The sequence below is a fragment of the Microchirus variegatus genome, assembly GCF_963457635.1.
Source record: "Microchirus variegatus genome assembly, chromosome: 18".
Taxonomy (NCBI): Eukaryota; Metazoa; Chordata; class Actinopteri; order Pleuronectiformes; family Soleidae; genus Microchirus; species Microchirus variegatus.
Genome location: NC_139819.1, coordinates 19,160,678 through 19,166,962, shown reverse-complemented (window position 1 = coordinate 19,166,962; position 6,285 = coordinate 19,160,678).

Below are 6,285 nucleotides of genomic sequence, written 5' to 3'. Positions count from 1 at the left end.
TATCGGTTCATAAAGTTACTGTTTAATGCAAACGTGTTGAGTGAAATAATCGGGAGTTATAATACTACTTTAACACGTTGTTATTGTTCGTAATAATAATTATACAATTATATAAGGGAAATCAGACAAAAACAACATGATTCCTGTAACACATATAAAGTAGTCACGGTCCTAACCCAAATAAACCATTTTTATTGATCGTTTTAATCTTTAACTACGTCATTGTACTCAGCTTACTATATTCACTTCGATGTCGTTGGTTTTGCATTTATTTATAAATCCATGGTTTAAAAACAAAGTTAACGTGACGGTGGTATTCATGAAAACCACTAGCTCACGTCATTAGCATACTCCCATCATGCCTTTCGCTGTTCATGTACGCGCCGAGCAACTCGATAACGCGGACACCTCGTTCACATAGCCGAGAGGAATTATGGTAGGGACACTACTGCGCATGCTCTATGGGCCCCATAACCCGGAAATAAACACGGAAGTCAAAAACTTTTTTGGCATATGCGCTGGGTGAGCAGCTTCATAGGAATGAACGGAAGCGAAGGGGCGGTGCTTATCCAGTTCATATTATACATCCATGCCATAGACATATAACAGTAGACGCCGCATTGACCGCTACTGCCTATTGGCGCTGACGAGCCATGGGGCCGCCATTTTGGACCGGTCGCCCGCTCCACTCTGTCTATCTGTTTGACAGCTCAATGCGCACTTTATCAATCGTAACTCTGAATTCAAAACTTATTTTCACAGGGTTTTTTTTTTTGCTGCAAACGTCATACATGTAGCTATGATACAGAACACATGGTTCGGCGTATTTTAATAGTCATAGTGGGATTAACAGTAATAGAATATTCAGATATAGGATATATGTGATATGTAGGTATTTTGCAAACACTATATACACTATAAATATAAACACAGCAATAGAAATCATAGAGTAATCATATATAAATGTGTATATATATATGTGTGTGTATGTTTATATATACACACACACACATACACATATATATATATACATACATATATATATACACATACACACACGGTATATATCAGAGAAAATGTAAATATATATAATTCATATACAGAGAGAGATACCAAATACCAGGCTCTGAGAAATGAACACTTTCCCAAAATAATACAAATACACCCTGAATTTGAACACACTACAGACACAAAGAAACTCTCATATTTACTTGGGGAGATCACAACACAGTGTTTATTGTTTTTCCACTATTATCTTGATTTTACAAATGATATCTTTCCCTTTTCCTTTTAAATTTTATGGAATCTCAATATTACTTAACAGAACAGATGCCTCTGGAGGCTGAATCGTTAACTGCAGCCCACACCAGAGACACTGGATGGAACAGTAATAAACAACTGACAAAATCGGTTTTAGGTTCAATTAATCACCTGTTCTGGGCAATGTTCAATCCTACTGGTGAAAAGTAATCCCTCGAGCCCTGTTTTCAAACGTCCGTCTATTAACGCAGGAATATGCTGCACAATGTTCTAGCAACGTATTGCTTCTGCTGCCCAACTAACAGTAGAACGACCGGTCCAAGATGGCGGCCGCATTTCTCGCGCCCCAGCAGCCAATGCGGCATCTACTGTTATACGTCTATGCTGGAGACGCCCACACATCACACATGGATGTATAATATGAACTGGATAGAGCACCGCCATGGATGTATAATATGAACTGGATAGAGCTCCGCCCCCTCTGCCTTGAAGACAATTTTTGCATGGTGGCCACTGTGGGTACTGCAACAAAAAATCCCATGGAGCACAAAAAGCAATTTTCCCATCGACCACAATAGTAAAAGAGACGCGTGTAAAAGTGTCCACAGGACACCTCGAGACATGGACACAGGCTTTTATAAATCTTTATATTATAATTTTTTAATTCATGGAGTTTCATGTTTGAAAAACATTCAAGACAAATCTTCTTTCTCAAAGTGACGTCACAGCTGTGTACGAGCACAGCCAAGCGCGGTCATGTGGCGTCTCGGGAACAGCGCTACTGTCAGTGAACCGTACGATATGAAAACTTCATGAGAAATGTGAATAAATGAAGACAATGAGGGGGTTTCGTTTACATTTTAAAAATATTATGACAAAGCAGGTTTTAGTTGTTTATTCGGCGCTCATTAACATTTATTTTCAAACGTATTGTAACAATCCTGAAGGGGATTGGTTAGTGTGGTTGGGACTGTTCAACTGTTCCAAGTGTGTGTTTCTGTTACTGTCCCTTTAAGAGGTTTTGAGAGTGTGCCTGACGGAAGACGCCGCTTCATGTTTGCTGCTGCTGAGTCGGGAGGAGAGAGGCGACTACGGTGCCCTGGTGGGGGCACTTCAGAGGCGTTTTGGGAAATATGGACAGCCTGTATTGCTGCGATCTGAGTTCCATAACAGACGCAGACGTCCTGGTGAGCCCCTCCGCATCCTCGCAAGCGATATTGAGTACATGTGCAAGCGTGCTAATGAGACAATGCCACCAGTGGTGCAACAAGAGCTCGCCAGAGACCAGTTCCTGCAGGCACTCAGCCCCAAAGAGCTCCGGGTCCACACGCTGCTCGCTCGTCCTACCACTCTGAATGAAGCACTGGAGCTGGCTGTAGAGCGGGAGATGCTGAACAGAGACTTTGGTGAGGCTGAGGGGTCTGCCGTCGTGAGGGCTCTGACAGTACCCGGCGGAGCCCCGTAGGAGCAGCAGGAGGCGATCCAAGCTGCTGCCCTGCAGGCGAGAGCTCCACAGGCACGTTCAAGATGCCGAACGCAGAACTGTTGGGGGTGTGGACAGACCGGACATCTGCTCAGAGACTGCCCCAGGTTTGCCGCAGCGCAGGGAAACGGCAGGGGGCCCGTGTAAGTGGGGACGCACAGGCCTGTTCTACCCATGCTCTGTCGCCACCTCCACCAAGTCAAGTCATCGCTGTGGGTTGGACTCAAGTAGGGAACTTTTTCCATGTTCCGGTGACTGTGGGAGAAATATCGTGCACAGCCTTGGTGGACACTGGGTCTAATGCTACGCTTGTGCGACCAGATATTGTTCCTGTGGGGGTTTCTGAGGAGACTACAACCGTGCGCTTGAGGACAGTGACCGGTGATCTGGCCCCAATTAAAGGGAGGTGTGTGTTCCAGTTTACGGTGGGGGACCTGTCTATTCCTTTTGCCGCATGGGTTGCTGATGTACAGGACGCCTGTATCCTCGGCCTGGACTTCCTCCGTGCTGTGGGCGGCATCCTGGACTTGGGGACGGGCTCGTCGACTTTTCCAGGGGGGCAGTGCGTTCAGTTAACCCCCCTCCCGGTGCACTCGAGAACGGCTGCACCCACAGCCAGCACCGCAGATACCACCATGCAGCTGCCAGCTGAGTGTCCGGTTGTGGGGGAAGAAGAGGAGCAGGGCGCTGCTGTGAGGAGTATCTGGGCCAAGAACTGTGAGGGGCTGAATCAGCAACAACAGGATAAACTGTGGCAGGTGCTGCTGGAATTTAAAGACATTTTCGCCCTCAATGAAGGGGAGGTGGGGCTGACGCACATGGTGGAACACTTTATTGACACCGGGGATGCTCGACCCATTAAGGTACGCCCCAGGCGCCTCCCCATGGCCCATCAGGAAGCTGCTGACAGAGAACTGGAAGAGATGCTGCAGGCAGGGATTATTGAGCCTTCTGACAGTCCGTGGGCCTCCGCGGTGGTGATGGTCCCCAAAAAAAACAGTACGCGGATGCGGTTTTGTGTGGACTACAGACCCGTTAACAAGGTCACCAGAAAGGACTCTTACCCCCTCCCCAGAATTGATGAGTCCCTGGACTTGGTGGCGGGCTCCTCCTGGTTCTCCACTTTAGACCTCCGGAGTGGTTACTGGCAGGTACCGCTGTCCCCAGAGTCTAAGCCAAAAACAGCTTTCTGCACCAACAGGGGGTTGTGGCAATTCAGGGTCCTGAGCTTTGGTCTCTGTAATGCTCCAGCCACCTTTGTGAGACTGATGGACAGAGTGCTGGCCCACGGAAACAGTGCCTTGTCTACCTGGACGACCTCCTTGTTCATGGGAGGTCGTGTGAAGAGGCCCTGGACTCGCTACGGCAGGTGCTGGGGAGGGTGGCAGCTGCCGGCTTGAAGCTGCACCCCGACAAGTGTCATTTCCTGCAGAGAGAGGTTGAGTTCCTGGGTCATAAACTGGGCCAGGAGGGCATCAGCACACTGGAGGAGAAGATCGGTGCCATCAAAGACTGGCCCACCCCCGCAGACCAGACCCAACTGAAGAGCTTCCTGGGTCTGGCCTCTTATTATAGGAGGTTTGTGCGGGGGTTTTCGTCAATCGCAGCACCACTCTTTCGCCTGCTGCAGAAGGACTGTGTGTTCAGTTGGGGCCCATAGTGTCAGCAGGCATTTGATACCCTCCGGAGAGCCCTGACTGAGTCCCCTGTTCTTGTGCCACCTGACCCCGCCCTGCCTTTCGTCTTGGACACTGACGCCAGCAATGTTGGATTGGGGGCTGTGCTGTCGCAGGTGGGGCCAGACGGAGAGAAGGTGGTGGCGTACTTTAGCCGGATTCTCAAACGTTTCTGCGTCACACGGCGGGAGCTCCTAGCTGTTGTGACGGCTGTGAGACACTTCATGCTGCCCTGCAGTGGCTTATGTCTTTCAGGGAGCCAGAGGGGCAGGTGGCCCGTTTGCTGGAAGAACTGCAGACATTTGACTTCACCGTTGCTCATAGGGCAGGCGCTACTGCGAGAAGCGAGAGGAGAGGGAAAATGAGCTCACACAGCCCGATAACCCAGCCCAGCTCTCTTGTAGAATTCTGCACGTGGTGGAGACGCCGGAATGGAGGTCACAGCAGGAGAACGACCCCGATCTACAGCTGGTGCTACAGTGGCTCGAGGACGGGCAGAGGCCACCGTGGAGTGACATTACGGGGCTCTCCATCGCAACTAAGAGTCTGTGGGCTAAGTCGAGACACTTCGGCTGAAAGAAGGCGTGCTGCAACGGGCATGGCGGGACCCTTCCATGGGGGAGGAGAGGTGGCAAGTTGTGGTTCCAAGAGCACTGAGGTCAGCTGTGCTTGAGGCTTGCCATGGGGGCTCAGGGGCAGGACACTTCGGCGTTACTAAGACCCTCCGCCGCCTGCGCCAGAGTTACTACTGGGGCCTGCAGCGAAGAGATGTCGAGGACTTCTGCCACAGCTGCGATGCCTCTTCCTCTCACAAAGGGCCTCAGGACCAATCACGTGCCCTACTGCAGCAACAACCAGCAGGCGCACCAATGGAAAGGGTCACTGTGGACATCATGGGCCCCTTTCCGCGCTCGGATCGGGGGTAACTGCTATGTCCTAGCAGCAATGGACTACTCCACAAAGTGGCCAGAGGCGTACGCCATCCCAGACCAGGAAGCAGAGACGGTGGCGGATGCATTGGTGGAGGGGATGTTCAGCCGGTTTGGCACTGTGGGGACTATACACAGCAACCAGCGCAGATATTTCGAGTCTCGGGTGTTTGCTGCCATGTGCGAGCGCTTGGACATGCACATGGACATTTGCCTGATTTCCCTTATATAATTATATAATTATTATCAGGAACAACAACAACGTGTAAAAGTAGTTTTATAACTCCCGATTCTTTCACTCAACACGTTTATATTCAATTCTAATTCGCGTGTTCATCACATTTAACAGTAAAGGCCACATTATACTTCTCCGACTGCTTAATGCGTTATCCGACTGCATCACCACGGAGACCCCTCGAGCCTTCATACTTCTGCGTCGTGGTGACGGATACATGCTGCAATTTCCCGCCCGATCAGTAGGGGTCACTGTGCAAGGTTGTTGTGCTTCAGGCTACAGTGAGCAATGGCGGCCGAGAGAGAAAGACGGAACGCAGTTTTAAGATAATTTGAGGTGAGCAATTGGCCATTTAGAGTCTAAACATGTGCTGTGTGTGTTAAGATATGACGTATTTATAGTTTGGCAGCAACGTTGTTGGTGGTGATCAGCGTCGCCTCTGTGGACGCTCGGTGCGCACTGTGAGCCGGCACAGAGCAGCTTAGCTCGGCCTGTCCTGAGGACCAATCGCAGCTCTTGCCGTCTCCGTTGTCCCTTGACAGAGTGACGGACACTTAAAAAATATTTTGTGCAGTCGGAGACGACGCAGAGGCTCCCCGACAGGCTCTCCATTGATGCAGAGGACTTTACACAGGAGTATAAATTGGGCTTAACTTCTTGAACCGATAGAGGTCTCAGTGCATCACAGCTCCACAGTCCACA